General features: G+C 42.0%; 1 pseudogene; it reads left to right on the plus strand.

Annotated features, from left to right (window-relative positions):
* The window catches only part of LOC121590664, a 51,723-nt pseudogene that overhangs the window by 12,101 nt on the left and 12,216 nt on the right, over positions 1-27,406 (plus strand).

Raw genomic sequence — 27,406 nt, forward strand, 5'->3', positions numbered from 1 at the left:
AAAACATACGCAGCTAATGGTTTCCCATCGATTGGCCATCAATCATTCTAGGTGAAAGGCTAGAGAATGTTTGTTTGGATTCGATACAAAATTACCTGGAAAAGAATAGAAAAAAAACGTGAAAAAACTCTTGCTGTCAATAAAGCTAGCTCCGGGTAATGAGTTTTCTTATACGCTCAACGATACGTGTGAAGCAACCAACCTGAGATTAATTGATGTAGTTAATGCTAGCGAGATTTGTGGCCACGTAGCGTAGATTGATAAAACTTTTTTTCGTATTTTTTATAAATCTTATGTTTCCTTTTTCTAAAAATATAATTCAATTTAAAAGTTTGCTCTCAAACAGTTTCACCTACTTTCTCGCATATACTATAAAATCAATCAAAAACACCATTACCATGCGCTTCCGACAAAAAGTTTCCCTCATAACAGATAAGTACGGAGCAATGCGTTTCACCTTTTGATGTAACGTGCAGGAAAAATGAAACGTTAAAAAATCTAACAAAAGTATAGCGTTCGTCAAAAGCTTGTTAGTCGGCGTCATAGCTTAAATGCAAAGGCCACGACCCGGAAGTTTCCTAGTAACGGAAAAAAGTGAGGTAAGGGCTCAACCCAGCGGCAACATATGCTATTTTCTGAAGCTTTCTGCACTTTTGATTGTATTTTTTCGTCCTGATAGCTGACACTGTCATTAACTGAAATCACTCCGGCGTCCGTGACCCAGTGCAGAGTTGATGAAGTTTTGCATTTTCCTGTAAGGTGCCCCAGGGGAAACGCAGGAAGAAACGACGGTTCGGATCACCTCTGCATTGACTTACCCTCTGCGGGTTAGTCTGAGAAAACATTCCTACGCGAGTAGGATGAGCGTCATCGTGTGCGAGTAATCAGACACCCTTCACACAAGCTTTTGTTCTCGTTCATGATCTTTCTGTGTCTCTTTCTTCCATAGGACGGGGTGTGTCGGCGTTGAGGTCAGAGGACACACCACGATAAGTCTGTCGTCAATCGAGCGGAAGAATATGTGGCGTTCGATATGCGGAAGCCGATGATCCTTGGTACCTACACTGATTGAGAGAAAAAGAGACCGAGAGTGAGTGAGAGGTAGCAAAAACTAGGTCAACAAAGCAGGATGCAGGATGCGGATACAGTGATGATTGCATTTTTCAAAACCAGACCCCAATCCAATGTTTTCTCTTGCATTACTGCTAAGATAAGTTGCATTTTGTAGCGCAAAAAAGCAAAAGAAAGAAGTGAAACCCTAGCTGCAAACCCTAGCTGCAAAAAAAAAAAAAAAAAAAACAAAATAAATTTGCTACTCAATCGGTTAAAATTTCAAAATGGTCGTGAACTAAAAGCGAGTATCATCCAAAACCAATCCGTTGATCCGTTTGGTCAGGTCGGTTCGGGATATAAGCTAGTGAAACGTCCATTTTCCATTGCAAATAAATGATGATTCCCAGAATGACTTGCCCTATGGAAGCAGTGGTGCGTAAAACGATCAGAAACGTGTTTTTGTTTTTGCTTTTTGAGCCATTCTCCTGCTCGTTATCAGATCATTGAACGATGGAAAACTTTTCGTTTTGACCAGCAAGCAGCAAGCAAGCAAAGATAATAAAAAAAGGAAAACACAAACAGGACTAACAACAAAAAAGCAATCGCCTGAAATTTGCTCGGAACCGGTGAGGACAGTGTGCGTGGATTGAATGACCTCTGTGGGTGTTGCGCCCCGTTGGTCGAAGTTTTTTGAATATTAGAGCCATTTTCTGAGTAATGAATTTTTCAGCTACCACGCACCAGGGGCGCACCAAAACAAAACGAAAGGGCTTCGGTTGAGTAAATGTGGCGCTTGAGGTTTTGTGAGGATCAGAGTCTGTGTTTTTGCTCTATCTCCTACACTGCATCTGATACAGCTTCTCGCCAAAAAGGATAACGCAGAAAAATGTTCCAAATGCTGTTTGGGGTAAATTTAGGGTAAAAAAGCATTAAATCGATTAAAAACATTTGTGCTGTTTCTTACTGCGCACACACAACCCATTTGTCCGATTACTGCTCTTGAAGAGACTATTAAACTTTGGCAAATGATGTGTACTTCTCAACATGAAACGCACCGTATTCGTCGCTGACAAAAAAGACGGATGAATATTTTCAAACAACAAAATCATTCCTTGAATAAAATAAAAAAAAGTTTTCCTTTGAGTCGTTGCTTGCTGCTTAAGTGCACGATAAGCACATTCGAGAAGTTCAATATTTACTCGTACATTCGAGATCATAAAGCACTGTGATATTGAAATCGAAAAAGTCATTTCTTGTGCTATTCGTTGCTTCAATTGATCCTACTGAACTAGGCTTTTAGGCGGGTATTTACGCAAGCTGCGGTGTTCCGGCTTCTATACCTGCGTACGAGCTCAAATCCTATCGCAATGTCAACACACTAACGCCAGATACACATTTTCAAAATTTATAATGATTTACTTTTGCTCAAACCCATTCAAAGGTCTCTCACACAGTCGCACACACACACAGACGATTCCCTGGCTGCCAACAAACTCCGTTGGCTCGCTCATCGTCAACAACCGACTGTCTTTGCGAATTATCGCAATACTCTGTCAGCGTGCATGACGATTTACTGGAAACGCTTCGCTGCAGCTTTTCTATGCTTTCCCAAGTGACATCAGGAAAATGATAGCCCTCCTGCCCTTCGTCCCCAGATCATTCCAAATGATGGGTTGTGGGATTTCGATTTAACGGATCAAAACCAAATCCCCGTTTGATATGCTGTTCCCCACATCAAACATCAAAGCGATCCTTTTCCGAAAAGGGAAAATGTGAAATGAGTTTTCTTAAACGTCTTGTGCTCTTTGCCATCGCTGTGTTTGTGTGTGTTTTGTGCATATTTTCTTTCCAAAGCTCTACCTAACCCCTAAACAATACAATCCTTCGGCGTGCTTATCTGGCTTTCTCGTTCCTCTCCCATCCCGTCTTCTGAAACATTTTATAGACCATCTTGGGGCAATCAAATGCAGAGCTTTTGGTAGCATTATTTCGGTCGTTTTCCTGTTTTTAATTTGCTCACGAATAAATCTACGACGATGTCTCAAAGGGTCTAATGCGCCACAACAACGACGTTCGCGATGTCGAATGTAAGTGCAAGCTCACGGCAGCTCAGGACTGAAGCTAATGTTTGCTTGCTGTTTTTTTTTCTTATTTTGTCCCTCAAGCAACAAGGCGTGTGAGGGATTAGTTGAGGAGGAGGATGGAGAGCTTTTTGAAGACGCCGGTTGCAGTCTTTAGCGGCGCTCCCACGATGAGAATGCAAAGATAATGATGGTACCGTTCTGAGGAAATCGTCAATCTTTTCCCAAATTGTTTTTTTTGTTGTGCGTGTTGTTTTTTCCTTTCAAGTGTAGCGAGTACCGTGCGCTCAAGAAAAGATTGCACAGCAAACAACAATCAACAAACTGGAATTATTTCAAATGAAAGGCACATGGATGTTTATCGTAATCGGAACGGTGAGATTATGGCGTAGCGCTTCATTGTGCTTGAGTTACGCCAATACTAGAAGCGAAGGTCTAGGAAATGTTAATGTCCTACAATGAAGAGAAGTTTACTACAAAAATGGAACATTAATCATATTTCAAGCATTAATTTTAGACTTTCATCAGTGAGCACTCATTAGCTTAATGAATGGTGGTTCAAATTTATTGAGTCACTAATTAAAAGGTTAGTCATTAAAATGGAAAATATTGAGAATGTTGTGGCCTATTTATATTTATGGAAACGTATTTAAAAAAAAATAATGTTTCTGTATCACTAGCAGCTTTACCTTGACAACCATACTAGAAAACGAAACCTTCCGAAAATACTTTGTAAATGAGAGAAATTCATAGTATTTCTGCGAGTTACCGACAAAAGATATTAACGCAAATAATCTTCAGCTTTTTTAATTTGTAACTCATATATTTCTTGGAGAAGATTGCACTTTTTTGCTCTCCGAAAGATATATCGCAATAAATAAGAACGGCCTTTTCAATATTGATTTGTGTAGAAATTGCCCTGAGCGGCTAGCACATATTTAATAACGCAGGACGCTGGCAAGGCTCCCGCCACTCCCAGTTGCGTAAAAACCCCAATTGAAAGCAATAAACCTACCGCCCGAAACGGTTTGTTGGGGAATGTGCGGGACACATATTGTGCGTTTTCTGATTTATGGTTCGCTGGCTGGACAAGTGAAAATGTAAATATCAAATATATTGAAACCGTGTCCCAGTTAGCAGAGGAAAGCTTATAGTTGTCACAGCCAAAAGGAAAATATCATACAAAAACACAAACTCATACAACCTCACCAAAGAAAAGCCAACCTCGAAGTGGAAACGTTTAACGAACGATTGTCTGCCCTGATGGGCAGCTGGGGATGAATCACTATAAAAGCCTCCAAAACTCAACCATCTGGACCTTGCTGATTCGATTGCCGAGTGAATGGTGCGTCGATCGGTCGATGCCACTTGACGCGTGAATGTGAATGTTGCACGGACACGGGACATGAATGTTACGCCGGAAGGTTGCAATCTGCTAAGTCGTCACCAGTTTTCGAACGCACACTCACATAACATTCCACCCAGTCGACACCGAAGAATCACATAAAAAGGGAAGGTAATTGAAGGAAAGGTCGGTGATTGAAAAGTTGACACACTCGAGACGGCCATTTTGGGGACCTTTCTTTTCCTTTTTTGTTGCTTTTCCTTCGCTTGAGTGTAATGCGTGCGTACGAAAGTGGCCCCAGATTCGAAAAAGCTGGCCCTCCTCTACTCTCCCTAGAATCATAGAGCCTTTGGGGTATATTTCAGCATTCCTTTGAACTGGCTGATATGCATGATTCCATCTAACCGTAACAGGTCTGACGGATAAACGGGGCCAATCTTCCCCCGTTCGTAGGTACGCGTGTCGCTTGGTCAAATTGCTATAACGCGCCTCTATTGGGCTGAATGAAACAAAAATAACGGCTGCTTAAATCCCAACCCATAGGTAGACCGGCCAACCGACTTGAGAGCCCTTGGTGTGTCGGTTTTGTATCATATTTTTCGACTCGGTTTGTAACCTTGTAACCTTGGCAGCTCTCGACCCGATTTTTATAAATAACTTTTTCGCATACCTGTCCAACTGGCTGTCCTGTTATTTGCCCGGGTAAAGCTTTTACCCTTTATCAGTGACATTTTGTTGTAAGCGAACACTTACACTTACCTCAGGTGACATGTTGCTTTGTAATGTCAAAGAGCAACGTGTTTTTCGAGTGGCTACAGATTGCTATTGAAGGATTGTTTAAAATTCCTTGTTACCTTTAATGATGAATGGCACTGAGAGTGTGTAACCTCCAAGTTGGACGGGGACTTAAGGTTCAACCGATTTTTTTATAAAGTTCAAAGTTCTACGTTTAATTTGTTTTTATTCGAAACGCAGCTTCCTACACTTTATTTTCGTTTCGTTGTCTTTGCTGCTGCACTTTCTGTTTAGTGGTAAACTCAGGCACAAAATCCGTTTGCATAATCAGAAATTCCCACGACCTTTATATGGGTGGGAGGACCGGTTGGCGTCAGCATCTTGTTGCACACTGGGCGGAAATTTCTTTTTTTCCGCTTTTCTCTATACGCTCCAGCACATTTCAATCGAAATTGATCCCACCGTATTGAGATACGCCCGAGAGAACGCGGGTACAAAACCAGCAAGAAGAGAACGGTCTCGCTATAGACCAAGCTTACCGCGTATCGTTCCGCGACGAATTGTGAGCCACCTTGTTTTTCGCGCTCGGCTTCCTTCGAACCCAGACTCATAAATTTTCAGCTCGTTAGCACAACCGGAAGCGAGCGAGCGCAACGGAAGATTAACCTTCCCGGTTTTCGTTCCTAAATGATGGTGCGGTCTACTAGAGATAGACACAGGTCGAAGGACGCAAAATGGAGGGGTATTGATGTGTACCGAAACTGTTAATTTTGACAGCTACGCTACAGTCTTGCCACTTACCACTAATCCTTCCTCCAGGACGCCCTCTTCCAGACACCCCTCACGAACCTGGGTTTGTGTATTTGCTAGAGGCTCTGGTGGTGGTGATGGTGTCAGTGGTGATGGAATGATGTTGCAAAATGTGGTCACCGAAATAGCGAAAACAAACAACATCAAATGAATTGCTCGGTCGGAAAAAGCAGTTCATGCCACTTTCTCTCCCTCTCTCTCTCTCTCTCTCTCTCTCTCTCTCTCTCTCTCTCTCTCTCTCTCTCGTTTACTTTCTCGCTTTGCTTAAAACTGCTTGTCACCGTGTAATAAGAATTTCACATCGCGTAGAGAAACCACTGTTTTGTGTGTAGTGCAGTAAATGAGCAATGTTTGCCTGTTTTTATATAAATATAAAAACAAGTGTTCAAAATCGCATCGCAATCAATTTGCTCACCAGACCGACAGAAAAATGATGAATTGTTGCTTCTGGGTCTGCACCTGCTGCGTTCGCTGTCGGTGGTTTCATATCCTTGCACAGGCACTCAAGCTTCCGTGTACTTCCTCAACAGATTGTCATCGTTCTTCATCTGGCACAGGTAGAACGGCAGTATCGTTAGAACAGTACACCGTCACAAGGCTTCCAGCGCTGCTCCAGTGGACAGCTAAACGTGACTTTGATTGCATTGCGAAGATGACGATGCAGAAATGTAGAATCTTCTGTACACCTTCCGATTTATGGTCGAGTGAAAGTGCTTCAATATACCTTGCTGTGTAAACTTGCGTGACAGTTAGAGGTAAAGGTAGACCACGCGCAAAAGGAAACGAACGGGTCGTAAATCGTAAAAAAATTACGAACGGATCGTAAATCATCATCGTTGGGTTTGATAAGCATTTTATGTTGATTTATCATACAGTGACCGGCGTTTGTAGTTACAGATTTTGCTATAAATTGTAATGTATAAATTGTATGGGATGGAAAGGTAGGATGGTGGCTCTGGAAGCAATAAAAAGAATGCATTTACACTTTACATTCATGGTAGATTTCTATTGCATTTCGTTCCAAATTTTGTATACTTTTTAAATTTTGTAGTCATGAAATCAGTAAATAAAGCGCCAATTAGAAGAAAGTAATTCAAAGTCATTTAAATCATGATTGTCTCAACCTTTGCAAATAAAATATGTTGGTGCATTACGGAGCCGCATGGTACTTTTCAACTGTTGGTGGAGACGCATGATACTTTGTTACTGTTGTTGGCGACATTTTGGTTTGTGAGTTTAGGTGAATCCACATGACAATTCTGTGCTTATTTTGTCAAATATATTGAGAGAATGCCATATTTGATACAAATTATTCACCATTGAATCTAAACTGCAGATAACAGCTTCACACTAAGATGAATTCTTAAGATAAAGTAAAGGGAAAATATTTTGTAAAAAGTATTTTCCATTTAGATTATTTAGATTTATAAAACATTGCTTGCAGCGTAGTGACATAGTAATAAAATCTATCAGCAAATCACAACCTTGAATATCAAGAATAACAAACTAATCGGTAGTCGTTAGCTTATCCAAAGCGCAGCAAATTGTGTAATATGCTAATTGAAATTGTGCACTGCTAAGTGTGTTAACCATTAAACAACAATAACGCCATTCAAATTTCCAGTCCGATACTCGTGCTATTCAACGACCACGCACGTCCACATAATTATAGTCCACAACGCCTTGCAATTGCACTGCAAAAACCTACTCGATACATGGTTGCAGTACTGCAGTACGCTGTTGAAGTACTATGAAGTACGAAGTAAGTGGAAGCAGTATAGAAAAAAAAACCATTTCAAGCACGACAACATTCTTCAAGGGGTTGCTTGTTGTACAAGAAACTGTCGCTGCTAGAAAAAATTCAATTACACTCAATTTTTTCCTCCCAGTGCTGGTTCGTTTCTCTTCCTTTATCACATGCAGTGAGTAGGCATAAACGTGCCATAATACAGGCTTTAAGCATGTGCTTCCATGATCACATCATGCCGATGCGCCTCTCCTCCCATTACTTTATTACATGGCAGCGTGCAGTGTTTACTCTGGTGGAGACAGCATGTAGCACAGGAAACTTGGTTGGAATAGTTTACTTTGCAAGTGGAGAAAAATCGTGCTGAAAATGGTTCCCAACCCCGATGCTCAGTGTCTACCGGTAAAGGGCTCAGCCTGCACGAGGCTGAACAAACTTGGTGAGCCTATACCGGACAGACATGTATTGCGCAGAAACGATCCCTAGCATTCAGCAACATACGGCGGTAGGTGATGTTTAGCCAAAACAAACATCCGTAACAAAGAGGTTGTCCAGTGGTTTGGATTAAATTTGCAAATATTCTCTTTCTATCAACAATCGAGCCCAACTGTAGGTAAGGGAAAGCTTACTTTACACCACCACAGGCGGTGGCTCTACACACTTTGCAGTTCAAACATGGAAGCTACGAGGAAATGAACTGTACGTTCGCAGCGTGCAATGTTTGGTCTCTCCAGAGGAAAGACGCGCTTGTGGTGTACGGGCTCACGTGAATTGGTATCACTTGAAATGTGTAAAACTTAATTCAGGACTTTTTTCTTCATCCCTCTTCTGCCAGCACGGGAAAGCTGTTCAAAAAGCTCGATTTGTTTAGTTGGGAACGCTCCACAGGTACAGGATAAGCAATTAAAATTCAAATGAATATTAGATGCAACCGGGCAGGAACAAAGCTACAATGATGATAAGGTATTTGGCGTTGTTATAGTGACGGGTCCGAGTTATGCACCCCAGTTATGTAGGGATTTTATACCTCATAATACCATGCGTGCTTGTGGGCGGCTCTGATCCATTTCGGGATTCCCTTGTGCATAACGTTCTATTTCTAATGATAAAAAATTCAATTAATAGATATCAGTTCGGCCATCACACCTGTTTCACAGTGGTTTCTACAGTACTCGATGGAACTCGCACTCGATTACTATCGTATCACCGCTACCATCAACCGTTCCTGACCATCCGACTACGCAGAACAACCACGTGCTCCGTATTTCCTATGCATGTTTGCATTTTGCACCCAACAAATTGGGCCGCAGCACCCTACTTCCTACATGGGAATGGCGGTGAAAGATGAGGCCAAAACAAAAGGTGCAGGCAATTTGTTGCAGCGCTGCAGCTGGCAGGGTGGAAATAATTAATTCGAAAAACAACATAAGCGGCACGCGGTGGCAGACAAACCACATAGGTGGTTTACATTCTGTTGCATAATTGCAGTAAAATGCAGTGCGGAACAAGCGTTGAGACGACGCTGTTTGGCTGACCTCATTTCTGCTGGCCAGAACGGAAGAGGGGTTGTCTCAGAGGAACTGTGTTCGCTTGCTTCGTTCGCTTGTTTTTATCAGTGCAACAGGAGGTTTGTGTTTCCTGACTCGTGAACAAGCGCACCGGTTCCGATCCGGCTGGTGGCGATGAATAACGGGTTCACATGCGTTAGCAAATTGTTATTGTTGATATGTGAATTTTTACTATGCAATCATTAGAAAAGAAATTAAGAGACCGAAATTTAAACATCGCTTGGGAATTGAAGCTGCTATTTGAGCTCCCAAAGCTATGGCATACAGCAGTCGATATCTTCGCTTCAGTGTCGCACATAAACAGCTCATAATCCTATTGCGCTTTCAGTATTCCAACGGCGTAACATTAACAATTCCCCGTGGGCTCGGCCGTACAGCCTTCGACCAGAGTTTTTAACGAGCAAAAGTGATTTTCATCAGCTTTAGCAAAACCCTCACGCAGCATTACACGGCACAATCTTAATCCAACAGGTTTGCCCGGTTCGCCACACGAGCCCTGTTCTGTTTTCTGCTGAACGTGGCTTACGTGTCTAGAATGCCGTATCGGTCTATCGATGATTGGCCAGCGGATTCACGCTCCGACTAGATAGCGGCAGCCGCATTAGGAGGCCAATAAATACGTCTAATGGAAATCGCATCTTTATGGTCACTGGCTGGTAGAATCGTTTGGATCGTTTTCGTACCACATTTCTGATTCATATCCGATACACGTTGATGACTCCCCGAGGGACACTTTGCACGAGGTTGGAGCGAGTTGGTGTTTACCGAGAAAGATACCCAATGCCCGGTGTTTCGACATTCATCCTACCATCGCCGAGGCAAACAAGGGGAAAACGGAGGCAAAAAGAAAGTAAATTTCTCAATAGCAAAAACAGCTCAAAACAACACACTGAAGCCTTCTATTTCTTTACGCTTTTGTCCTTCTGCCCACATTATAAAAGGACAATGGATTCTTCAGTCGACAGTACGGCGGAGGGTGGGATCATCCAGCAAACATCTTCCTTCCTAGCCGTCTGCCGGTGGCATTAGGATTAAGAATCGTTTCGAAGGTCGGCTTACTCCCGGGGCAATAAAATTATAAATTACGGCACTTTGTGTCGCCGGGTTTCGTAGCGTTTGTACGGGCAAAGTACGGACGGAAGCCTTTCTGCGCCCGAACTCTTTGTACCGTTTAGCGTGGGAACTTTTTTTTGTTGCTCTTTGGCCCACTCTCTTTTCGTTTGCTTGCCTGCTTTTTTTGTAAAATCGTACGAAAATGTTTTACTTCGTGTTTTAAGCAAATGGCACATTCAAGCCACCGCATCCTTCCGCGTGAAATTATTTTCTTTTGTTTTAGCGTTTAGCATTCTTTGCTTCTTCTGCTTTTGTTTCCCGCTGCCTGCTGAAGGTGCAAAAAATCTCTCTTATCAGCATAAAACTGAACTCCGTTTCCGTGGGAGCTTTAAGATTTGTTTCTCTTTTGGCTACACAAAACTGTCCGCCCAGTCGGTTGGTGGTTGTTGCGAGAGCTCCTTTTTTGTGCCTTGTGTTTCGCTTGAATCAGGTTGAATCAGGGTTTATCCTCAACACTTGCCAGAGCAGCTAAAGCGGAAAACGAAAAGTGCCATTTGAATGTCAGTCACGTGTTTGGCTTATGACGGTTTTACACCGGAAAAAGGGCTAGATGATTAAGGCACGATCGTTTCATGCTGTCAGACAAGCGTTGCTAAGCATATTTTGCTAACAGAATCGCTGTTATCGGGTCATTGCGCTTTTCATTTTGATAGCGAGTTTACAGAATAAGTTTACTTTTGCCTCTGATGGCAAAAACTAACGTGGAAAATTATACGTACCTTCTTTAATAACATTTTCTGCACTGATATAATTAAATGATTGCTCCTTCCCCCGTGGCAGCGATACAGTTTAAATCCATTCGAGTATTTTCCCGTTTCCAAATAAATGAAAGAGCGTTCCCATCAATAATTGCATAATGTTTCACCCGTACACTGACGCAAACACCGGCCAAAGGCAGCAGCAACCAGCTCATAGCCTTCGAGGTCGGTATGGAAATGCCATGCAAATGAGTTCATTATAGCGGGCATAATTTATCCTGCCCTCTGGAGTTTCGTGTTAAAAGTTACCGTAACTTTCACTGCAGGCGATCGACTCGCTCTGGCTCCGTCATTCATAATTGGATGAACCCATTTCCATGGCCGATTTTTTCCGAGGATGTTCGGTGCGGTTGGGAATAGTGTTTCTCGCTCGTTTGGCACTCATCCGTCGTCACGCCATTGGAACGATAATAGATAATATATTAATGATTTATGATCGCAATTGTATGTTACGCAAAGTAGTGATGTAACACATTGGGGGACGGAAGGTGCGGAAGGGTCCTGGCTGTATTTTGGGTGTAACCACGTGGTTTGTCATCGCCAGCAGAGTGATTGGATGTTGTTTGGACGGGCAAATGAAATTATATTTGAATGAGCATTTATTGATTTTCCTTGCTTGGTGGGAGAGTTTGGAAATTCTTCGGAATTCAATGAAGATTGCACCACTCATTGATGATTCATTAATTTTGGATGATCTGTGCCCTTGGAATTTGGCAGAATGGACAGTAAACACATCCAATAGTAGATTGAAAAGAAAGAAGAAGGAAAAAATGCAACTCAAACGTACGATCAAACACGGAAAAGATGGATCTGAACTTGTGGCTGTACTTCTGCTTCGAAATTGGCTTCTTCTTCGCAACTATTGCGCTGATGAAGTAGTAGTGGTATCCCGCTTGACACAAACCACGCAAGTGATCCAAGGTGAAGTGGTGCTTGCTGGCGTGAACGAGTGCTACGTTGGCGACTTTCCTTTCATCAAGTACGGCTGCCAGCGACAGCAGCTCTCGCGAACTTACACTACCGAAGCCACGGTCCGTCTGACTGCCGAGACGCATTTAATTAGTTTATCAAAAGCTGTGTACGGATTTCTACCAAGGCAAGTGCACGATAACAAAACTATTCGAACCCGCCGTCGATTGAAACCGGCGGTTCACGGTTTGGACCGTGAATCTGCACACCAAGGGCACGTTCGAGCTGCTAGCAATCGCGGAAGTTAAGCATCTGACTATTTGAAACGATCAAACTTGTGGCGACCGCAAGCTCAACTTGCCCGGGAATAGGTATGAATGCACAAAATAAGGATACATAATTGGAATTAAAGTTATATTCTTAGAATCAATTTCATGGAAAACTATCCCTCAGCTTTACCATTAATTCCGATGCTTCAATTTGTAGGAAGCTCACAAACGGAAATAATGTATAATTTACAACATGAAACGCAATTAAACTCGCTTTAATTTGAGCTTCCTACGACTAGGAGGGTTGCGCTTCAATGGAAATCGGTCTGGGATGGTTCAATGATTACGATAAGTAATTTCATTCGAAATGGACCCAAGAAAACCCGAACACAGGTCTGGCTCTGTAGGGCCACGTGCAGCAGCACCAGCATCAATAATGTTCGTAAATAATATGCCTTTTTTGTTTGCCAAATGAAACGCATTTATTTTCATCTACCTTACTACAGGCAAGGAAGGCCGAGTAGAACCGCTTCTTTCTTTCCACCCCCTGGGCTGAAAGGTGCATTCACACCCGAAAAGGCTCGTCCGGAGGAAAATGCTACTAACGAGTGGTTCGTCTAATAAAACAGGGACAGATAAATTAGGCACAATGTAATCAAATTCGGAGGTTTCGCTCTTCCTTTTCGCTGCTTCTTTTTTGTGCCCGTTACAGAAACATTACTCCCAAGCTACAATGGGTCCAAAAGGACTGGCATGGTGGTAGTGGTGGTGTAAAGAAGGTTAAGTGGTAGACGCTGCATAGACGCTCCCCTAGGTAACAGCAGCACACAAAAAAAGAGAAAAAAACAAAACAAAAAATGTGGCATTCAACCTCGTGGAAGCAAACATAGGTGTGGCTATGACAAAAGGTGGCCTGGTTCTCGATGGAGTTAATGTTGGGAAAAGTTTATCAGAAGGTATTTTTTCTTATGTTTGTGTGGGATAGGTTGAATCGGAAGCGAAGCCAGCAGGCTGCGAAGGTGCTTACGAAAGAGACTACAGAAAATTGGTCAAGCAGCTTATTAGTTAAAAGAGCTTCGGGTTGAGAAATGGGTGCATTAAACATCCATTTTGGGAAAAGCGGGACTCGGTTCGGGAAAACAGATTAGTGAAAAACACAAAGATGACGAGTAATATCGTAAGTAAGTGTAGAGTAGAGTTTGACGACGGCAAGGCATCAGCTGCGGAGGGTTTGTTTAAGCTTGCTGGTGAGCTGGAGCTAAGCGGAAAGTGCTTACAACAGGTGTTTGCTGATTGGAAAAAGCTTTCGACAGTGTGGCCGTCTACTGTCAATGGCGGTGTCAAAAATTACCGTAATGGGTGGCTCTCATCCTTGGTAGGGTTGATAACACGCTGAGCTATTACTGAAGGCCAACAACGGCTAGCTATGGGAAGTAAGATCGTTAGCAAGTTATCGTTTATCTGCCAACAGTCTAAGCGAGAATGCATTAGAGATTCTCTTGCTTCATAGCGCACCAGCTAATGCAGCGTTTGTTTGTATCAGCCTCTGAGATATAGAATTTCTGCACCATTACGTCGTAAATTGGAAGGGAGGGACCCTCTAGGGCTTAGACGAACTTGATGTACTCGAGGTTGTTTTTTTCTTCACTTTTAACTCGATGCTAACAAGGACTAACAAACGCAACGACGGAAAGGCACAGTTTTAATGGCCACTGGGGAAGTTCTCTGTAGAAGCATTCTGGCCGGAAATTGGACAGTGAGTGTTTTCTCAGTTCTCGTGATTTACTGGCCAACACAATGCCTCAAGCAGTTTGGGATGTTAAACTGACAGGAAAATATCAAGACTTGCTGCAAAAGATTTGCCACAGATTTGCAACTAAGTAACCGTTTCTATCGAGCAATATGTTAAGGGGGAAATGAAACAATCTCTTGTCTCCCAACGTGGGTGAGAGGTTGGAAGAGTATTTCCGACGATCACATTGTGCATTGTTGGCGAGTGGTTGCTTAAGCCGTGGCAAGATAGCAGCGTTGTTGCCCTGGTTATTAAATTGGAGATGTCTCACGAAACGATTAATGTCATCCTGGGAAGGTGGACGACAGAAAAGGTAATTGATTTTCCATAGAGCACCGTATCACAAAGAGAGGGCCGGAGCGGCATATAATTTGTGGCTCGGTTCGGACATGCCTTGGTCCATTCATTCAGTCTTTGCGTGAATTAGTATCGATTGCCTTTCGCTTCGTGCGTCGTGTTGGTGTAAGCGGTAAGTCGATAAGTGTGTCACGGTTGACCTCAGCAGTTAGTGATTAGTGCCGGCTTGAGGTATATAATCTAAACCACCACCTTACCTGTGCTCGATCGAAACGAGCGACATACACGCAACAATTTGTTGCGCCTAATCCATTATTTATTATCCGTTTTCAAGGGAAACCGAGAATGTGGTATTCATTTAATCGATACAAATGGTGACGAATATGGAGCTTTAATTCATTGGGAGTTCGATTTAATTTCGATCGATTTGCTAACTCTCCAGAGGGCTATCATTTGGGCGCTCATTTGAGTGGCTCGGTAATATCCGTCTTAATTAAATATAAATAAGTGAATGAAACCGTAACAAGTAACTTTCCAGAAACGGTTAATGGTGTTTTGCCTTCTTGATATCATCCTGTTTGTTTTTTATTTTTTATTTGACCAGTTCAAATCGATTAGCTGATCAAACCGCGCTGACTGCATCGTCGTGCTGCTGTCATCCGTATACTCAATGCTTTATTATGGAGCTCGCCTTCCGAACGGGTTAGCAATGACATTATGTCGTTTGGCGTGATGATCTGATCTCTACTCTTTGGCGCTTTGGGCTCTTTGGCGTGAGATTGCCTTAATGCTCTTCCCGCTTTCATTGCTTCCCCATTTGAACGACCATTTTGTTGTCATCGAATCTACTAAAGGATGCGTTTTCTCCCGTACGCCTCAAGCACATCTGCTGCCTGTCGTCGTGATGGTGCAGGTGAATATTATTCATGAGAAAACTCTTGACAAGTAAATTGTGGTGAATTTTATAAAAGCCTCCAAGCTACCGAGCTGTTGCATGTCACTCTTTCTATCGTTCAGGCGTGCGGTGCTCTAAGTACACTAGCTGAAGGGCAAGTTGGGCTGGAAATTTCACTTATCGCTGCGTTTATACTTCGAGCACAAATGGAGTGAAGCTAATCTGCATTGCAAATATCCGTACCCGTTCACCTTCCTATGGTGCTCACTTTCACCGTTGTGCCGTGTTGAATGAGCCAAACGAACAGCAGTAGTCGGCACATGCTCTTTGTGTGTCCTTTGTCGGCCAGTTGGTGTCTCTTGGGAAACAATGCCAAGTTCTGGCGCTAATGAAGGAGTTACCCTCACTTGAGAGGGGTATAAATTATGGCATATTAGCTGAGGCCGGTTACCCTTTGGCATCGGTTTTCTAAAATGGCTCTTTGGTCTTGCGAAGACGTTCGGTGCATACTTAGCTAGCATCTGCTGAAGAGGAAGCTCTCGTGACCAATGGTTTAAGAGCATAAGTTTAGTGGTAAGCTCATTTGATGTTAGCATACGTTACACCCCGCAGTGAATGTGCTGCATATTGATGAAGCCATTGCAAGGAGAGCTTTCGATAGTTTGGATTTGAGTGTGGGAAGAATGTGTACGGATTTGGCGTGTGTCCCACTCAGGAATCATTTAGTTTTTCTTCAATTAAAATAAATATAAGGAGAGCTTATTCCTTCGAAAAGGTTACTCGTATTCACTTTCGATTTAACAAAAAACGGAAACAACAGCTCAGAAAAAAATAATTTGCTTTAATTATATTACAATTTCCACGAAAATCAAAATTTCTCACGTTCATCAAATTTATAAATTATTAAATTATAAACCATAATTTGATAGTTGCTAAAATTACACGAAACAATGTGAACACCAGCAATGCCGGTTGGTTGGCAACTATCGGACGCAAGGCTGGACGCTATCCAGCAAGATTCGCCCATTAATCCGCTCTGTTATGTTTGATTCGAAACCGTAAGGTATCAATTAATACCACCAGCACTGTAACAAGTCTGCACAGCATCCTTCGAAGGTAAATACGCTTTCACCGTTGAGTAGTAGCACAAATATTTCGTAGACATTCCAACCGCGCAATAACCTGCCATCATTCGGAATGTACAGCGCACACAAGAAGCCAGTTGGTTGCTGCTGGTGCTTCAATTAGTTTATCCAATACACCCAATGGTAATGACGTACGTAAACGGCACTCATCTTGAGGACTTGCATGTGTGGCCTGTGGTGTGTACATAGTAAATAAACATCCGCCCGTGTTGCCGTGTACAGCTCATACCAGGGATCCGGCTCAGCTGGTCACCAATACTAGATTAAATAGTAGATTAGGTTCTCTGTTTTCGGTGCATGGAAAGGGGATAATTACAACCTTGCTAATGATATCCGTTAGTCTACCGCTGCTCTATGGCCTTTTCGAATTCAGAAGAAAATAGTTTATTGAGGGAGGTATGACAGCAGGAATAAAAACTCGTGTGAAACCTTCTACAATAATGCGGTAAGTCTTTTGATACTTCGTTGGATACGATTTAAATGGAAAATCATCACCGACCGCTTGCTACGCCAACACATGGTGATAAAAATCATCATGCGAAGCACCACAAATGTAAGCTTCTGCAACGCCTCCAGCGTACATGTTACAATGCTCCAGTTCCGTGTACCTGTCAGGAATGTGTTGGGCGTTGTACAATAAATAACAAGCTGAATGATGGTGAGTGGTCCCTTTCTAGCCAGATCTAGACGGAGCAAATGATTGTTTTTGTTATACTGCTTAGCAATCACTGTTCATCTCCATCTTCTATGGCACAAAAAGAGAAAACAAATAAACCACACATAGAATGCACAAGATTGCATTCTGCGGTTCGGAAATTGAAATATATTTTACTCGATGTATCTTTGCGCTATGCTATGCGCAACCAAGCCACGATCCTCCCATTTTCTCATCATTCTCTTTAATCGTCGCTGCTGGAAACGTCTGCCCTGATGGTTGCGCCGTGTCGGTAGGATGGTATTTACGCCAGCACCTGGTTGGTAACGTTCGGTGATAGTGCTTGTTGTCGAACATGTATGTAGTTTTACGGGTCTCTTCAACACACCGCACTATGCGCTGGAACGCTCCTGGAGTTACATGCAGCGAAAGAGCTGGCCGGGTAGGTGCGCGATCGTAAGCTGGGCGATTTATTTCGTAAGAGATTCGTTGTATCATACTGCTAAGGAGTATTTGTGTGAAATCAAACCCCAACGTCGGTTACCATGGGCTACACTGCAAGGTGGATGCTGTTGTGCATGGCACAGCACTCATCGTGTTTGCGCTAAACTATTCCCCACTCATCGATGTTAGCATTCAAATTCGAGCGTATCATTCAAAAAGATTATATGAAGATAGTTGGCACAACTGGAAGTTTGTGGTTTATGTTGTTTCTTTCTTTTCACGCAAGCATCGAAAAAAGGACTACAAGCTGCAAGCTGTTTGCTGCACACAAGACACTGACCAGATGAACTGTTTCAGGTTTGCTGATGTTTTCGAATGCTCCTTCCTGTATGCTTCACAGCAGTAGGGAGCAGCAGGAATCTTGGCACCCTGAACCACCGTGGAGTTACTTTATTACCTGTCGATTTGATGAAGTTTCAGCATTCCAATACGTTTTCGGTGTGGAATCGATGGAACGAATTGACAAGAGGAGCACAACAAAAGAATCTCGCTTTCGATTCCGTGATTCGCACTGTTGTGGGTGGTATCAAATCTGTTTCGAAATTCCGTGACGATACGGAGCGTGGCAGAAGCGAGAACTGTTGGTGGAATTTGATCCTTTAATAATTGCAATGTTTCTGCTTCAGGTTTGGTGAACGACTGATGAAGAAATGTTACGATATTGATTGTAGTTTGCTTATGCCATTGTTGTTAACAGGTTGAACCAAATCGACACAATGTTGGAAACGTGTAATGAGTCTCACGATTTTGCAATAGATAATCGCTCTTTTTAAGTGGTCACGAGTTTGAGGAAACAATTTTAGGATAATTCAAAACATTAAGCTCTTTAGATTACCAACCAACCAAAATAATTTTACAGAAAAACTGGATGGACATGAAGTAAAGAGTTGTGCATTGGTCTTAAATTTATAACCTATAATTTGATCCTTGAAGCTTGAATATCAAGTATACTAAACTGCCAAACAGATAATACTACGATAGTTCAAGAATCATTTTTGACCATTATACATTTTGTAATTATCATTATTTTGAAATGTTTGAAATAATATTTCCTGAATGTCTGCCTGCCCACTAACAGTATCTCATTTCCAATATTCGTTCACTTCCTACACATTTTACCACATTTCCGTTCAACCAATAGAAGGTTTGTATAGTAGGTGAGACCAATAGAAGGTGGGAATTCTTCCCTAAACAAAATCGAATTCACGAGAAAATGAAACCTTTTATTCATTTCATATGAATCGATTAAACCTGTTCATGGAAATGAAAAATGCGAGGTGAGGCCATTTAAAGTGTTGGTTTACGATTCTGTTGAATAAATCATCAAACACTTCTGCAGTGAAGCAAATAATTGTACATGCATCATTTCCACTCCATTTGGTACTCAATTATTGGAAAGATTAAATATGCAATAAATTATAAGCAATTCCATGCAACCCAAAGTAAAAACATTTGTGAATGTATGTAAATCGTACCCCGTCATGTTCATTTATTTACTCATAACGACAGAAAAATTATGTCTCTTTGTTGCATCAGTTATAAAAGATCCTTACAGTTTTTTTTTTTGATAAATTATCCATCGATTCGATTTTGATAACAAGTGTTAAACCAAAGAACATTCATGTGATTGATAGCCGTTAGAGGATGACGTAAATGTTTTTGACATTTTTCAACATCATCACATTGCGAGCCATCCAAAGCCAGTGCGAATGGGCAGCGTTTAAAAAGAAACGTGTTTTGATGAGTTGACCACAACATTGTGCGTGGCTATGGCACTAAATCGAATTGAATTTCGAAAATGCCTGCTGGTATCTTCTCCTGTTTACTTTTTCTTTTCCATCTATAGTAGAAGGCACTAGTAACTTGAATCTTGCGGTAAAAAAGGTAAAAAAATGAATTGAAAAAAATGATGAAAATTATACAATCAATTTCAATTTAGTCACTGACTCAGATCATCTATCTCATAAAATGCTTTTAATTTACATGATCAGGGAATACATCATATTCTGCCAGATAGTAAAGCTTCTTCCATTTATAATAAATATTTTAATAGCTGATTTATTTAACTTTACCACAACTTTAAACGATCAAAACGGACTAAATTTCATAGAAGAATTTATTATCGAGGCTTTTTCCTCCACGACCGGTTAGACGAGTCAATAATACTTCTATATAATAGCATTATCTGCTTAGTCGCTGAGCATTATTAAAACTGTTGCGACCAGTACTAGACAGCCTCGACACGATGCGTAGTGAATAGACTCTTTGGGCACTGCCACAGCAGATCTAGGTATTAAATGCAGTGCTAAAATTTATGGCTACCCCTTTTTTTATTAACGACCCAAAACCAAAGCTCGTGTAGACTGTCCGGTCACTACCAACGGGAAAGGATGCGTTTGCTTCCATGGTGATGGCGATCGAGTTTCGGAGGTAACGAAGTTACTGCTCGTTAATTAAATATATTTAATATTGATTAATTAATTTACACCAACATGACGTTCGGCGCAGGTCCATTTGGTCCACCGGTTGAGCGATGGTGATGACGATAATGATGATGATTATTGTTACTGATGCGAGGTAAAGAACTGGGATGAAGGTATGATGGTGTCTGCGCGTAACCATGTAGGATGGAATTAAGAAATGATAGCTAACGGGAAAGGAGGATAAGTCCTCACCCGATGATACGCTGGAAGGGAAGAAAATGGAATGAAACATACTGAAACAGCCTTGGGCAAACATACACTACCTGTAATAATGTGCCATTTTAAATAATAATGTTTTTTTGTGCAATATGCCATCAGTAATTTTGAAAGCAGAGAAGAAAGGAGCAAATCACAGAAAAATGTTTAGAGAAATCAAAAACCGAAACAATGCACACAGCTGGGATCATCGTCATGTGCCCATGCGTCTTGTAGACCACGTTTGCAGACTTTCACTTCCTTTTTCCAAACAACAATGGAAAGTAGAATTTACACGGTTGCAGTTCCATTGGTTTCCTTTACAAGAAAGCAACAGTCATCATGTCAATTGCGTGCGCTAAATGCTAAATAGATCTCACTCGTACGGGTTCAACTGAGTCGATTGTATTTCAATTCTCTTCATGGAAATCTTTACTCTAGAGCACATAGAGCACTTTTTATGAGATGTACAGACCACAGAAAAACCAATGCAAAAACAATGCTGTTTCTGAAGGGAAGGAGATAGCTCACTTTAAATGATTCGTTTTACATTACCAAGAAACATATCGAATGACGGCACATACATATGTAATACAAAATTATGGTAATGCTTATTTCCATCGTTTCACCTTTTCCATTTGCCATTTTTCCGTTGCAGAAATTCAAATACCACGACCGGGAGATAGAGACATGCGGCTTCCTCGAAAAGGATAGTCCCTCCTGGGCCGCCTTCCACATCGCGTTCTTCCTTAGCTCGTACGTGGTCCCGCTCATACTGATCAGCGTCCTGTACATGTGGATGCTGTCCCGGCTGTGGTGAAGTTCGGTCGGCGGTCGTTCAGCCGAATCGAAGAAGGGCAAAAAGCGCATTACCCGACTGGTGGTGATTGTGGTGGCAGCGTTTGCTTCATTATGGTTTCCCATACAGGTAAGTGTGGGCGATTGATGGGATGGCCGAGAGGGAAGTGAAGAGCTGTTTATATTGTGCGATGGTTGTCATGGCATTAGACCATTTTGGGGTGGAAAGAGCAATAGAAACATAAACACTCATACACGCAGCGTTGGACAATGGAGTAGAAATATTCAAAGAAAATGCTTTTTTTAAAGATTTTGTCTTCAAGCAGCTACCACGTTTCTGTCTACGAAAATGAAGCCACAAGAATGTATTGAATGTGGAGCGGTTGGAAGGTTTATTTTCCATTGACAAAATAGTCCCGTACAATGTCGAGTAAAACTTCCTACCAATGCTGTCACAAACATTCGAAGTGATAGCAAGCGAAAGAAGGAAGAATAGCTGTGGAATCGGGTGATCTCGAATAATTTCTGTAAGCTGTGGGCGAGTTTCACTCCGAGTTTAATTTAACTAGGACATTTAGAGCTTGAACATCTTACTTGCAAACAATCATCAATTCGCGATTGTCATTGCCTTCTGCATCGCTTTGCTGTTAATTGTGCGGGAAAATTGCGCCGCACTGGAGACTGGAGAAAAATTGTATGTTTTAAGCATTACAATACAATCACAATACGATATGAAGTTTTGGAAAATATCTTAATGTTTGCAGGTTTTCTTTGTTTTGGGGAATTTCTATTCGAAATCAATATTTATAAACGAGAATCTTAAATATGTTCTTATGTACCTTGATCTACATATGTTTCTGCTGCCAAGCGTATATGCTCATGAATACGATACATGCAGCGTATAGACCTAACCAATACACACTCGCCGTGTTGTTGATGGCCTAGTCGATCGTGTGTAACGACAGCATGAGATGGTTCTTTTAAATTCACTCTGTGAACCAATTCAAGCACGCCAGCAATTCGTATCATCATTCCAATGCCCTTTTCCTTGCAGCTATAGCCACAATCCAGAACAACCCGCTTTGGGTCATCAACTTGGTTTCAGTCCAACAAAAAATACCCCATAACATGGCTGGCATCGTTGCTCGATCGTACATGACGCCATAAATTCCCCCCTCACCCACTATCGAGTGTACTGGATTCCAAGCGAATGGAACAAAACATTTTTGAGCCCATCATTTAATGGGCTGCTTTTACAAACATCCAACCGTCACCACTACCACCAAGACCACCAGTACCAGCACCGCAATGCAATTGCCCAATAGCCTACATCCCTGTGCGTTTGTGTGTGTGGGTCAGTAATGTAGGATACTAAAACGGTAGGCCGTATCAGGAACCGGTATGCGCTCTTCATTCCATAGCTGACCAGTCGGGTGGCTCAACCTTTGGGACGTACCATTACCCATTATTTGATGCGTGTATACCCCAACCCGTCTCTGACCCTCTGGGCGTTGGTCAGTTGTTCCGAAACGCGTACGCAATGTGTTTAATAAATTGTAACAAATCAAATCAAGGAACCCGTAACGTGACGGTGCAAAACTGATCTGAGTGCCGTGATTGATGGATGACCCGAAATACTGACAGGCGGGCTGTGCTGGCATGCGTATGAACTGACCCCGATTGCATTTGATTGATACTGCTCAGTGGGGGAGATTAGGCGAGTGAACAAAGCGAAAAGCGATGCAAAATTCATAATCATTCAGCGGAGGTTCGGTTAATTTATGTAACCGATTGTTGTCTGCATTATTAATGGTTTACAAAAGGAATTACTTGTGCTTAATTGAATGATTTACCAACCGTTGCAGTGGGAATATTCCTGCTTCACAAATAGAAACGATGATCAATTGCACATGCCGATTTAAACGCCCTTTGATACATTCCGTTTGATATCATAGCACGGAAGAGCACGAGAGATCCATTAACAGTTTGGCAAAATGGGTACAATAATCTGCATACTGTAGTATATGGTTATCGTTGTTGGGTTTAGAGGCGGCCGTCAATGCACTGCATTCAGTATTTATATATTTCATTCCATGCTATTCCACCAACCAGCCAAATATTGCACTTTAATCTATGTATGTGCGAGGAACGAAACAATTTAGCTTAGATGAAAAAGGCATCAGTTTTATTTAATACATAGTTAGGAGGACAAACACTAGTTTTTCACTATTTTTGACAGTCACTACCAAAAACAGATCATGAAGGCTGACGAATCAAGTATGTGCTAGAGAAACAGGTGGAAAATAATCCTCAGAATACTGTAGAAAGCTTATTAATATAAATTATACACATTCAGTGTCTAACCCGCTTTAAAATTGCAGCTGCCAGCTGCTTTTATGCAACCCATTTAATTTCGTTTGCATACAGTAGATTAGCACGACTTTATGTGTGTCATGAGAGTGTGTTTTCTGTCTGGCAAACCGATTGCCGTTGAGTGCACGTGTCATGTTACATAGTAAGGCGGCAATCCCGGGTCGTCATGAGCAGTGCTCGACATGGTAGGTGGCTCTCTACTGTACCAGAGTACAGTGTCCATATTTAAATTTTATGCTTCGTAGGAACGAGATGCATCGGACACCATGTAAAAAGGGGGTTAACCTGTTACTGCACATCACGCTGTAAATTCAATCTCATTAAAATGATAATTGCTTTGCAGCCTCCACTAAGGGCAGTTGAAGTAGTTCGGAGTGTTATTTTATGGACGTTGGTTTGCTTTTGATAACGCAACACAACTGTTTGCAGATGGTAATTTGTCCAAAAAGCGGACGTACCGACACCAGACATGGCTGTTCGCTTTAAACAGTTATCGTTTGATGATCAGCATCAGTTGGAAGTGGAATTGAGAAGCTTTAACACAACTTTTACGACACTCCCTATTTCTGTGTAATTTTTGCGTTGTGTCATGTGGGAATGTAGCTTCTCAGTGAAATACAGTTTAGTAAATTTTCTCTCATTTTTTTATTCCGTTTCATGTTTTCAGGTCATCCTGGTCCTAAAGAGTGTGGACATCTTTAAACCAGACACCCATTTTAAAATTTCACTACAAATCGTCTCGCACGTGCTGGCATACACGAGCTCCTGTATAAACCCGCTGCTGTATGCGTTCCTGTCCGAAAACTTTCGGAAAGCATTCCGTAAGGTAGGTTTACATATAAGGTACCCCCTGAGGTTTATGTGGTTGTTTTTTGTTAGTTCCTGCTATCAATCTGATTTCTTCAGTTGGTTCCCCAGGAGCTGTGGGAGACATAAGGAGCTGTGATGTTTTCATCGTTATATTCATCGTCTGTGGTTTAGTTGTCGTGACTAGTCATCTCACCGCGGGGAGCCATTTGTCATTCCATTATGTTTTGTTGGGTAAGATTGTGGTACCAGCTTTGCCGAGTAGTTAGAAATTGTATAGCTTCAGTCTCTCCCCCGTTTGGATGAAACAATGTTCGCTGAGACTGTGGTTTATGGTTTGCGGTTGTTCTCATTTTCACTTGCTGCGATTCTTCTTGGGCGTGGTGCTTCATTCAATTCCTTTTCCCCACCAAACATGTCACGGTACATGCTATTTTTTCCTTTGAAAAAAAACGAATCTCGCGATAAGCCAGGATCGTAAACTGTGGCAATGTTTTGGGGTGTTTTCTGTTCTTAAAAAAGAGATATTAAAGAGAGTATAATACTTTTACTGTGTCAATATATACGTCAATATATACATTCATGTGTATGTTACTTTGCTTCTTGGAATTTTTGTTGACAACACATTTGTGCCTTCGTGAAATGTAAGTGTGTTTTGCAATCGGGTTTTGATTTTCTTACTTCGGGACAAAGAATGTCGCTTCAAATCGCTTCAAAATACAATTGTTTGCTTTGGAGTTTGTTTTAATGAACACAAAATACCTTTGCAGCGAGGCGAAGCTCATAGACTATGAGCAATGGTTGTTTTTTAAGGCTGTCTGTAAATCAATACATTAAGAAGAGATGTTTCCATGATGGATAACAAATGTACAGACTATGAATTACTCGCCCTAGGATATTAGCGGCTGTATGGATGTTACACTGGGTAGAATATTACGTACGGAAGAGTTTGTTCACTCATTTTAGTTCAACAGAATGTATTTTTTATGGAACAAAACCTTTTCCCTGTGAAATTGTTGAGATATTCGAGCATGGTACAAATAAATAACAAAGATTAAAATATTTACACACACTAGAACCTGTACCATTCAGAACATAAGAGATGAACTGCAAAACATCTTCATCAACCAACGTCATCAAACAATAAAGTAAAATCATTCCCATTTTTCCCTTTTTCTGTCTCTCAACTTGTATCCTCTTCCAAAGCAACTTCTGTGACATTCGAGGAAGCTGGGTAAAGTTTGCTCACGTGTTTTTGCCTTCGTTTGCGGCTCCTTCGTGTGATGAGTGTGTTTTCCGGTTGACGTGACCGGAAACAGAATTGATTTTCATCGATACAACTGGACCACCGAGGCTGGGGAGAGGGTCGATCGTTCGGTGTTAATTTGCATTTTGCAGCTTTTGCAGTTGGATGGAGCCTGTGTCAACACATGGCTTACGGATTGTAATTTATTGGTCAGTCTGCAAAGGGTCGTAAAGGGGGACGATTGCTTCAAGCAGAAAGTAATCAACTTGATCTTTGTGACAGGAGTGAAATGACACATTAGCCGATAAGACACAAACCGTATCGAATGGAGCTGACAACGCAAACAAGATGGCAATCGATGCTGAACAAAGGGTTTTGAATAACATCTGCAACACGCCGTGCGATGGGTTTTTATGAAAATCTTTATCTTTACTTCATAAAGAAACAAACATACAAAAACCAAATAGTCGTTGTGCCGTTCTTGGCATACATTCAGATTCACCAGAACTTGTGAAAAGATTACATTTATGGCAAATTTCAATCATGTTTGCATCCGACACGCTTCGTAGAAATGTGAACTGATTTTCATTGGATGGCTTTTCAGAACAATTGCCAGCTTAGAGCTTGTGGTGAATATACAAAGGTACAAACGCTCAACTTGAGGACATAAATCGGGCTCTGAGCCGACCACACAATCTCCCCACCATTACACGAATAAACGCTCTCTTCCATTTCACCAACCTAAGAGAACGGACGTGAGTAAAACCGCTACAAACTCATCATCCGAAACCCTACTTGGAAAACCCCCAAACTGGTGACCCCGACGTGATCGTGACCGAAAGTGAATTTTTACACGATTTTGTTTCCATTTTTTTTTTGGGCTGCCCGAAATGACGACACCCGAAACTGCCGTGCCTATCGAAGAGGAACAGGAGATCGCGGCAACGGGACCGCGAATCAGTTTCCCGACGTTCGATACAGAAGATGTGGAGACATGGTTCGTGTGTCTTGAGGCAGCGTTTTACGTGAATGCAGTGAAACTCGACAAGCACAAGTTTAATGCAGTTATTGTTGCACTCGGGTCTCAAGCCAAACACTTTCACTCCGCCATCGCAGTATGCAACAAAGCGGGCACAATCGGAAAATACGTAACGGTTAAGAAGGCCGTCATCGACCATTTTCAGCCCTCGGAGAACCAAAGGTTGACCAACCTTTTATCGGGCGTATCCCTCGGCGACCAAAAACCAAGCCAACTCCTGGCCCAAATGCGTCGAATGGGAGGAGACGATTGCCCTGACACCATACTATCCAACATTTGGTTGCGAGCGCTAACACCGACGATACGGTCAATAATAGCAGCAGTGCCATCCGCGTCATTAGACGAGCAAGCTACGATAGCTGACAAAATTATGGAAGCCCCCCATAGCAATGTCTTAGCAGTGAGCGCACGAGCCGACGGCACAAATCGCTGCCCTAGAGTGCAAAATCGAAGCCCTTTCGCAGCGTCTTGAGGAAGTGCTCGCAGTGCAACAACCTAGATCGTACGAGCATCGACCTCGTCTACGTTCCAGAATAAGAGAGCCATGGGGCAGACGTTCCCCCTCTCAACCACGCAACAAATCACCGCGCAGATGGATATGCTGGTTTCATTTGCGTTTTGGTGACAAAGCCGAAAGATGTGAGAAAGATCATCCAAATGATCATAACACTCGATGCATTTTTTTCGACGAGCTGATGCCAACACAACAAAAAAAATAGTTCGATTTTTACTCCCAGCAAGAGACACTCACGTAAAACCATCTCAAACATTCATTTCATCACCACATAG

This window comes from Anopheles merus, chromosome 2R (genome assembly GCF_017562075.2).
Source record: "Anopheles merus strain MAF chromosome 2R, AmerM5.1, whole genome shotgun sequence".
In the NCBI taxonomy this organism is placed as follows: Eukaryota; Metazoa; Arthropoda; class Insecta; order Diptera; family Culicidae; genus Anopheles; species Anopheles merus.